Below are 11,330 nucleotides of genomic sequence, written 5' to 3'. Positions count from 1 at the left end.
TTTCTCTTACAGCCCAGGACTGAGGGAGCTTTGGCAGTTATCCCCGGTCAGGGATCAGGAGCTCAGAGGTACCAGAGTACCACCTGGGCAGGAGGGAAAGGCTGCTAAAGCAGCCAGGTCCTCTGGCTTTGGGGTGAGCGGGGTGCAGCAGCACACAGGAAAGGTTCGCAGCTTGACAACCTGAGCAACCAAAGTCCGTGGGATTAGAAAGCAACTGGAGCAGCCCGGTAGCTTTACAGAGCAAATGTCCCCAGTGGCTCCAAGGAGGGCGGCAGGGGACACCTCTGTGGGGCTGGATGTGCTGGAGAAGGCAGTAGGATGGGGAAGGAAGGTGTCATTTAAAAAGGTACTATGGCTTTTCATACGGCCAGAGCCAACTCAGTCCCGAGTCTGCCAAGGAGGACAGCGGCACTAGCCCTTCATAAAATATCTCTGTCAGCCCTTGTGTTCAGCTGTCCATCACCGCTTCAGTCACAGGCTTCTCCTTCAGAGGTGCTCAACAACTCACAGAGGACAGCCTTGCAGCTAGAAATCACAGAGACTCTCCCCTCCTCCTTACCAAAGGCAAAAGTCCTTCTCTGGCGCAGCAGCCTGACAGAGGGATGATTTGCTCTCCTGCATTTCTTTCTTCCTCCTGGGAAAGAAGGAGAACACAGCTCCTCGTTAACCACACACTGAAAGGCCCTGGCTGCTGGCAAGGCAAGGAAAAGAGGCGATGGTGGTCTGCTATTGACCATGTCTCGCCAGCCACGGCATGCGAGAGCAATGCCGATGCCCGCTGAAGGCTGCACACCTGAACAGCACCAGAGCAGTTTTCTCAAAGGGGTCCACCCCACCTTCAAATTAGACCCTGACACATTGCCCCTGTGTGATAGCCAGGACACCATGACCCTGCCAACATCAGGTCCTCCATGACTCACCCAAGCTGGAGACATGGCCAATATTTTCCTGAAACGTCTTTTACAAATATCACCAACCACACTACACCCCCCTCCCCAGCCCATAGCAATCCTGCCAGAAGGTAAACATAGTCAACTCAGTGGGACTACTCTCTTGCACAGCTATGTATACGCTCAAGGAGTAGGGAGAATAATAATCACCAGTTCCCTTTTTTGGTCTCATTCCCTTAGCAAAGCAAAAATAAAGAAGATGGACGGACACTGGGAAAAGTCCATTTGCTGCATTTGGAGTAATTAAGACAGTGAGCATTTGTGGTACCTGCCCCTGAAGCTAACGTGACCCATAGAGCACCCAACACGCAGTCCAGGGCAGCAAGATTTTTGTCTGTTGAGAAAGCTGTATCATAGTATTTCCTTTGTCAATTAATAGCTTTAAGCAGTGTGAGGATGGAGGTAAAGAGGACATGATTAATGTTTCTACCTATTAATTGCTGTATCTTGAAATGTGTATTTATGGTTTTCTTATTTATTTAATTTATAATTTGGATCTACAGGAGGAAGAGAGATTTACAGGAAGCATATTTAATTTCTCTGTATTCCAGAAACTGCTGTGGAGATTTCTTGTATTGTAGTAGATACCTATTTTATTGATTCAAATAAAATATGTCCTATTCATAAAAAAAAAAATAAAAGAGACAAATAGCATGTGATAACATACGGGTCTCAGTGACTTAAAAGCTTTTGGGAAGCATTTAGTGGAAAGTAAAGGCAGGGTTTATGACACTGAAGAACATGAACACCTGATGGCAAAGAACCCAAATTTAGCTCCCCAGAGGGAGAGCCTGGAAATGTACGTTTGTGAGCGGCTCCAGTATTTTAGGGGTGTTAGAATCATTGTTTGTTATCAGATACTCAGAGAAAAGCCCTGGCACTGCCAGCATCAGATACATATTTACACACATAACCTCAAGAGCATTACGGACAAGACGTTTAGTCTCACTGCATCCCTGGGAGGTAAGCAGTGTCACCTCCCTCCCTCCCATCAAATAAGACCACCAAGACAGAGACTCCTCAAGGGTGGCTAAGGCTCTGGTAGAGAATAAAACCAAGTGCTCCTCGTCTTCAGTTCTACCAGTTGAAACCAAAGTCACGTCACTTAACGCAACATGGGCTTCGGAGACCATATGCTGAACCATGGCCCAGCACGAGGTGGGTCGCACAGGGATGCAGGAGCCCAGGCTAGGGGACCTGACTCAGGACTGCAAAGGGAAAGACTTTAAGATACAACAAGGAAAGAAAACCTATGGTGTTGGCATCCTTCACTAACCGGACTTTGGAAAGCCCGTCCATTATAGGATGGCTTCTCCCCCTGTCTGCTGCACTGCCTGTACCCTGTGCAGCTCTGGTGAAAGGATGCCACATTTCTGGTCCTTCCATTACAGACCGTGTCTACGTTTAAAATGAGCAACTGGGGACTGTCCTCTCCGTGAGTGTCCACACCACAGGACTTGGCACAGATTTTTTCTGGGACATGGGGTAACAACCTGGCCTCTGCTGGGAATTCCTCTGCAAATACCCGACTCTTAGTCATGTGTTAAAAATATCAGCATGAGTATGGAACAGGATGTGGATATGCAATACATTTTCCAGATGAAAAGGTACAGAAAGCAACGTTGGGTCGATTCCAGCGCACCATCAGAAAAATGTGAAATAGTGTTTAAAAAAATAAGTGAACTGTACTGGTTTTCCATCAAAGACAGAAAAGTTATTAACTGTGCAGCCAGCTGGCACTGCCTGACCCATGCATATTGTCATACTTTATAACATCTATGAGGATGCATTTTTCAGATGTGTTTCATGTCATTTTACAGTTTTGGGTTCCCCAGAACTAGAGACTAACTGGGGCACTGACCTGACTGAAATAGACTGCATGATGACAGTCGGTCACAATTACAGTAATTTATATTTCATTTCCAAAAAAAAAGGTTTCTAATGTCTTCTCACCATTTCAAGAACACCTTTGTGATAGAGATACTCATTAAAATATCCATCATTACTTTGCATACCACTTTATTTAAATAAACTGTAGTGAATTTAAAGCTAAGCTACTATATAAAACAAATCTTACTGATGCATGAAAAAAAAAATCTCAGCTATGCTTTGCCCGCCTTTCTTCCCCTTTTGCACTCACTGTACAGATCCTGTAGCAAACAGGTTTGCCAGAAGAGTTGATCACAGACACATCACTGCTTGGGGGAATACCGCACACTCTTTACAGAAAACATTTTTAACTCAAACATTGGCATTTGCAGAATAATTTCACATCTGAGAGTTACCCAGCCAGAAAAGTTGCGATATCAGGACTTGCACACACAAACAAAACTGAAACAAGTCAGATTTCTTAGATGAAACCCCTGCTCAGAAAGTCGTACGCGAACTCTACAAACAATGCAGATGTCAAATAGCCATAAATATTTTATGAGAGAATTTTAAAATCTCAGGCTTAACTCCATAGATTATTCATGAGTGAGAAGCTTGACCCTACATGGTATTGAAAAGCTTTTTTTTTTTAAAGTGCCAGAACTATTATTTAAATGAACGGACACACAGATCACTAAAATAAAAACTGAAGTGTTTAGAAGGAAAAGAGAGTTGAATATTTAATTAAGTTAGATGAAGGCCCAGAAAAAACAAGCAGCTGAGCTCAAAGGAGAACATGAAATGGAAGCACATGCGAACAATGCCCTGCTTCTCAGCTATCAGGTTGGATTCACTACAAAAAAAGGCATCATATTTAACAGCCTTATTAACAAGCCCTGTGGAGCAGCCAAGGGCCCCCCAGCTGACCCGAAGGCAGGAGATCAGTGCAGACACTGGCTGGCAGCCCCCGGTCCCAGGTGTTTCACCCCGCCAGACCTCCCACCCTGCACATTCACCTGCCCTAACAGCTTACTCTGCTTTATTTTAGACCAACGTTTTCCTACTGCGCTGTCACGGTTTGCATAGCAGTGAAACAGTAAGAGGCAGCGCAGCATCTATTTGCTTGATGCTCCCTTTTTTTGGGAGGGGGGGTGCACCGGACCATAAAGCAGAAGAGACATGCAAAGGGCCCCGCAGCGTGCACGGTCCTTCCCCACCACCACTGACGAGGCACTTTTTGGTGGAGTGAGCCCTCAGCGCAGCTGTGCCAGGAGCTGACGCTGCGAAACCAACCGCTCTGCCGAGGCATTGTCTGCTCCTGCGCTGTGCCAGCAAAAGCGAAGGTGGGGTTCAGGAAGCAACAGCATCCTCGTCAAAGCAGCTGTCCGAGTAACAAGCATCACTAAACACGCAGCACAAACTTCAGAAGTTACAGGCTACTTTAGCCTGGGAGCGCAGTGATGAGCCTAGCAAGGCTGTATTTAACTGCTAGACTGCACGGAAAGTCCTGCAAGAGATTTTTTTCTAATAAACACATTAACCTTTCCCGTGAAAACTGCAACCCTATAACGTCTTTATAACTCTGTCCCAGAGGCCTTGTAATACTGGATATCTGACGTTTGTCCTTGTAAGTTAGGATGCAAGCAGATTTTTTGATCAGATTTGAAGCAAGTTGGATAAAGATTTATCTATAATGAACCCTTATAAATGGGGTTCATCACCCCAACACGCAGACTCTCACAATGTCTATTGTTTTAATCACAATGGTAACATCTAAAATCCAAGCTTGGCTAATCATTTTTTTAATTGTTTACATTATGAACAGAAATATCAAGTTATTTAGCTGACTACCATGTATTCATGGTGGGTTAACCCATTAGTGGAAGAGACGCAAATATTCTAGGAAAAAAAAAAAGAACACGAAATAAGCCTCTGATCATTTTCCTCCACGGACAGACCCTTTGACACAGAAACCACCAGCGACCGGCATGCCAGGCTCCCATGCCTCAGTGCACCAGCCACATGCAGCAAAGGCAAAGGTCTGTGAAAAGCCGCCATGGGGTAGGCAAGGATGTGAACACATGGTGCTATCATTCAGCCTGGGATTTTGCAAGGGAGCCTTTATTTCGTGACTGTTGCACCCACCTCAGCTGACGCCCAACTCACACACACTAAGGTAGTTGTTCCTTTTGCAGCCAGCCATGAGGCCGTCACCGGACGTCAGGTCTCCAGGTGGAAAACAGAGATGCTCAGTAACTATGTGGTGCCTCAGGTGATGCCCTTTCTTCCTGACCCTTGCCACCTAAAGAAATGAGACGAACTCCACCAGTGTGACAGAAGAGTCGCCTCGCATGTGCAAAACAGCTACGGTCTGGTTGCCACCACTCCGGCACCTGTTTTGCCCCATGTCAACCCTCCCTGCGGGCAAGGCGCGGGAACCAGCCATGCGGTCCCTTGCCAGGGACCCCGAGGAGTGGGAGGGCTCGGCCCAGGCTGCCTTCCTCCCTGGCCAACGGCATTCCCAACCGTGCTGCAGCCGGCCCCACATGCCTCCTTATGCCAGGGAGGACATGTATGTGCAGCGCCCGCATGTCTGTCGGTGCGAGCATGCAGAACTGGGTCTGGCCCGATTTGCATAGCAGCCACAGCAGCTGGACACATCAAGGGCCTCTCTGCAGACCATCGCCTCACCTTCAGCTCCCAGAGTTAAAAATACCTTCTTACTGCATGTGATCACTGCTGGGCTGGAGACACATGTGTGATGAAAGCTCAACCAGGGTGATCAGCAGAGACGGAAACAGAAACCCTCCGAATCCAAAAAGCATGGGGGTCAGCAGGCTCAGCCCCCGCGGAGGGTCAATAAAACCCTTCCTCACCTGGTCCAGCCACTAAAGCAGGTGCCAGCAGCTCCGCGCAGATAGCACGGTAAGGAGGAAGACTGCACATTCAGGCTGACAGTGACCTTTCTGCAAAAGCAAGAGAAAGAGCTTAGTCACACAACTCTTGCTTTTCGGCGTAGCCAGCTGCCTTACACCAGACTCGCCGCTACACAACAGCCCCCAGCAGGTGTCCGAGGTATTGTATGAATTACCAGTGCAACCATCGCACACCAGCATCATACTGACACAGAGCACGGCTCTGAGACCAGGTCAGCTTCACCCAGATTCGCTCAGCTCTGCAATGTAACACCACATTTCAGCAGGGAGAGGAGGTCTCCACCTACAGCTGCTGACACACGCAGGAGCCTTCAGGTCACCTCACCGGGCTGCCCAGATCCATACCCAGCTTTCGGGGGTGCGTCGCCCCCCAGAAACCCTGCAAGGATGCGGGAGGGTGCTGGATGCTCTGCCCAGAGGGTGGGAAATCCCTGCCCTTCCTTTGTATCCTCTAACAGAGAAGAGGGCAACTACTCAGTGTGCAGAGGTAAATGCTGCTTTCCCTAGACACGGGTTCCATCTTCGTATCTCTCCCTACGTCACCGGCTAACCTGGCTGGTACCTTCTGCCTCATAGGTGGCTGCATTTTTATTAGGAGAGTGTTGGTATTAGCAGGCTTGCAAATTGCTGCTCTGCAAGACATTTAAAGGCTCAGCAAAAGCAGACTTTAGCAAAATAAAAATATACTCCAGCTAATCCAAGTGCCTAAAATAGGGGAGAAAAATTGCTCTGCTGCAATAAACCTCCTTGCCTTTATAAAGTCATAGGTATGAATTGCACTACAGCCTCCGAGCTGAACACTTCAACAATAATTATTAATAGAAGATGGGGAAAACGAAGATTCAAAATTCAGACACAACAGGTGTAAAATTTTACACACAGCTCCCGATGGCCCATTGACGGCCCAATTTTCAGTAGTTCACCTGAAATTTAAAGCCAGCACATGATGCAGTCATCAAAATGCTGAAGGAGTCTCCGGCCTGTTCAGACCTCTGGGACTGTGCCCTGCCATCACGGAAGCCTCCTCCACAGGCTCCAGGGGAGGGGGCTCACCCTTGTGCCGAAGGAGAAGCCTTGTCTTCAGAAAAGGGGGTCAGTGGTGCAAACCTCGGCACAGTCTGCATTTAGTTGCTCACTGGTTTGGAACTGGTACTTCTGGTACTTTGCATGAGGACCGATATTTTCGGAAGAACCTCAAGGCAGCTTGAACGCTTTCTTCCTCCAGGATCTGACAAACGCAAAACAGCCAAACCCTCTGCCCTCCAATCTCCTTTTTGATGCACCATAATAAACTATTTAACAGATGTTTGGGGTGAAGTTGGAGATAAATGAGGTTATGGAGCCAGTTTTATGCAAGAGTCAGGTCAGCCAGTTACAGCGGTCACTTTTGTCCCTAGAAATCATCAGGTCAACAGCAAAACCCCTTTGGTCGTTCCCCCACACAACCCACAACAGAAGGAAAACTCCCAAGTCATCTCCTTCACATTCAGTTGTGCTCCCAGCTGGACGTTGTTAGTTTAAGCAGAATATTTCAGAGAGGAAGTAGCACGTGCATGAAGCCTGCAACAGCCCTCTGCAACACAGGACAAAACAACTGCCTTATAGATGGACGCAGGCAGCACCTAAGAGAAACACTTCACACGATCAAGGAAACCTTCTTGCCTCACACTTGCTACTTAGAGGGTACGTGTTGTACAAAACCACCCACTGACATGCACATTTTCCCCTGTGGCTTGACACCCGCTCCCAAAAGACAGCGCAGGCAGGCCAGCGAGGTCTCCCCGGGGCACCGAGCCAGGGAGTGCCTGGCTACACCCTCTCCCAGCCAGCAACCCTACTGCTAAACCACCATCACCTGCTGCAAAAGAAATTGCTTTATTTCCTTTTATTTACCATGAGAAAACAGCATAAAGTTCATCATGAGTCAAATGCACACAGCTATTATCAAGTTTTACTGCATCTTGATAACCAGCGCAGCCACGGAGACCCGGCAGATGCCACACATCGGGAAATGAAAAGACTTTCCTCGTATGTTGGAAATAGCATTAGGTGAAGTTACACTACTGCTGTTTCATAAATATCCCGACAGGATAGCTGGACACATGTCACCTTATGCCACACACAGCTGAGTAAGAGGGTGCCCCTCACCACCACTGCCAGAGACTGACTGTGCGCGGTGACCCACGGTCAGTGGGACACCTCGGGACACGAGGGTCACCCATGTACCACAAGCTGCAGGGGAGGGAAAGCGTGCCAAAAAAGGCCCTCGTGTTTGTGCCCGTGTGAACAGCCAGCTCTGAGGCTCTCACTACGTTATATTTAGGTGGCACAAACCTCAGCTTGTTCTCTGTGCATGGTCTGGATGTGCAAACTCCCCATTGGAAATGCCATTTCACACGGCAAAGCATGACAAGAAAAACATTCCCTTTCCCTCCAAATGCTTTACATCTTCCAATGCCATAAGGCATGCAGCTGTGGATTTAAACTGCTCTAAAAAGTAAAAACTAAATATTTCTCAGTTTCCACCTGCACAGGCTCTAGGCCACAGCTGGCAGCACCCCTGAGCACCACTTGGACGGGCCAGGCAGTACAGAGCTGGGGCGGTGCCCGCACCCCTCAGCTTCCCTGTTCATTTCAATCCCTCACCAGCCTTTCTGGACTGAAACCCTTCTTCTTCACTGGCATCAAACCCAAGCAGAGTTTTTAGCATCACTGCCTGACTGCTACTGGGTATGAGGACGAAGGCACAGAGAGGGTATTTTGCACACTCACAGTGTACCTTGCACACTCATAGTGAATTTTTCAAACATTTTTAATTATTTGCATTTTTGACTGTTTAAGCAGGGCTGGCTCCAAGCACCTTCACAGGACATGCCTTTGCTGCGATGCAAGCAGTCTCCAGCAATAGGTAGAAGGACAAGGTAGACTGGGACTGCTGCCGACAGCTGGACCTGCTGCTGGCTTTTCCAAGGGCAGAGCTGAGCTGCCGTGGGACAGGGAGGTGGGCTGGAAGCGGGGTGCTCAAGCTGCCCTTGTCGCAGAGCCTGGCACCGAACTGTGGGAAGTGGGAAGCTGCACAGGATCAGAGGCTGCAGGTGCTTCTCCCCTGAAATTGCTCTTGCAACCACTAAATCCTTCAGGGCAACATTTCTCTTCTTACCTGGCTGTTACCTGCTCATTTAAAGCTGGAAATGAGAGAAACATGCATGCTTAATCCCACCTTCCCCAAGGGTGAGGAACGTGATGCTAAGCCATGATGAAGGGCCAGGCTGGGTTATAAACACAGAGCCCGATGAATTCTGGGCAATCCTTTACCAGCAGGAAACATTAGACGTAAAAATATTGATAGCGTCTGTCGTGAGGTGAACTGAGGTGCTGGACCTAAAAAGTCTTTCGAACATGATTTCCAGAGGTGGATTCAAACTCTGCAGCTATTCACAGACATGCTGCTGAGGGTCACTCTCTATACGCATGAGCTGCGAAAGCTTCAGGTCCCCCCGCTCTGTATTTATACCCATGCTTGCTACTGAGCCGCTGCTGAGGGAGGGAGTCAGATGCCGCCCGCTGTCACCAAGCTCCTCAGGAGCTCTGCAGGGGGAGAAGCACCCGCCGCCAGCCAGCCTTGCACCGCAGCGAGCGCCCGCTCTCCTCTCCGGGGTCAGTGCTGACAGAGCCCCTGCGCCTGCTCGCACCTTTGCCATCTCCAGCTGCACCCTGAAAGCGTGACCTTGGGCGACCCAGGCCACGTTTGCCATTTTTCCCCAGCCGGCCGGACAAAAGCAATGGAAGATGTAATACATTTTACACATTTGCCCAACGCAATTAGCGACAGGCTCTCGGTCGAGGGGCTGTATTGTCACACTCAGCTGGAGCCAGCTAAGCTGATTTGTCCGGGCTCGCAAAACTCCCCTTTCACAGGCCAGTGACTACGGTCAAAGGACAAACTGACAAGGTCCCATCTTGGCCCCAGCTGCTGAAAGGTCCACCCCCTCCACCTGGCTCGACAGGGAGATGGGAAGTTTTGAAGAGCGCTGGGGTTCTTTCTCCCTCGGGCTCCCTCTTGGATGACCAGGCGCATGCTGGAGGAATTGTCAGGATCCCCCGTTCTCCCGACCTGGGCCGGAGGTCTCCCACCCCAGCCTGGCTTGCCAAGTTGCTAAAACATCCGTGCCAGCACTGCAGGCCAGTATTTGCAAACTACACGACGCACAAACGCAAGTGTAACCATTGCTTACTGCTGGCCAAGGAAAAACCCTTGCACTCTGGTAGGCACCAGCAAGGGCACAAAAGGAGCATAAACTCTGCAAACACAGGATGGTCCATACCCGGTCACTGCGAGTTCGCTAAGGGAGAGGTTGTGTTAACAACATCAACAACAAAACAAAAAAAAAAAGGGGGGGGGGGAGAAAAAGCTCTCCTCTTCCCGCCAAAAATTATGCGGCAGCAGGTCCACAGAGTGTCTGCCAGATGACCCGCTTGTCACACTCGTAATTGCTTCCCATCTGGTGTCTGGAGCACACAAAGCCTGGCCGTTTGCCAGCGCAGGACGACGCACAAACTGGCCTACTTCTGGTGACACAGGCCCTCCAGACACCGCTGATCTGCTCCTTTCCGTATGGCTGAGGAGAACGTGGCATTCATTTGTAAATTGCCGGCGGCTGATTTATCCAGCTATTCGGGCCCGCCGCTCAGCACAGCTAACGTGCTTCCCCTTTGCTGCGTGGCGCAGCCCAAGCCCCGGTGCTGCCACAGTCCTCTCCGACCTGCGGCCACTGCACTGGCACCGAGTTGCCGCAAATGCACGCTTGCCGGCGTGAGAAGTAGGCAAACAAGGTCGCTGTCCTTTCATACGCCACTCGGCTTTAAGATGAGCGCATCAAGCCAACTCGTCCCTACACGTACATGCAAACACATCCTCAGCTGCTCTGATTTACAAAGCTGATTGCTGTTCCAAACTTTGTCTTTCCATCTAATGTATCTGCACAGCTCATTTTGTTCATATAGTTCCTACAAAGACTTTTGAGGCACTTCATATCATGGCTTATAAGCATGGTCTTGCAATGAGCAGTTTTCTCTGGGTTTTCTTTGTCTGTTTTATGGGTTTGTTCTACTGGGTTTTTTTTAATTATTTTTTATTTAATTCCTACAGTAAGAACTTGATACCCTTAGAAAACTGAATGAATATTTTTTAACCTATGGGATAGACCTTTTTAAAGCAGAGTGCACGACATGCACTACAGCGTGCTTTAAAGTTCTGTGGTTGTGCAACCACCAAACATCACTTTTACGAGGAGTAACTAAGACCAAGCAACTGGCCAACAGTCAGCAAGGAAGTAAATGCTGAATAAGCAGAATTCTCCCTCCCCAAAAGACAAAAGCACCTTTTCCCCTCACAGTGTGACACAGGAGAGTCGCAGACGTACATCACCGCCAGCCAATACACAGCCCATTCCCATCTTGCTTGTGCTAAGGCCATTAACACCCATCTTCTCTGTAACCAGAGGGTGCAACAACACAGGAAATCAGAAGTCAGGTAAATAATCCAGAGGACTCTCTAAAAATAAACTCAAAGAAA

Source organism: Gavia stellata, chromosome 3 (assembly GCF_030936135.1).
Source record: "Gavia stellata isolate bGavSte3 chromosome 3, bGavSte3.hap2, whole genome shotgun sequence".
In the NCBI taxonomy this organism is placed as follows: domain Eukaryota; kingdom Metazoa; phylum Chordata; class Aves; order Gaviiformes; family Gaviidae; genus Gavia; species Gavia stellata.
Note: the sequence above shows the minus strand (reverse complement) of the source record.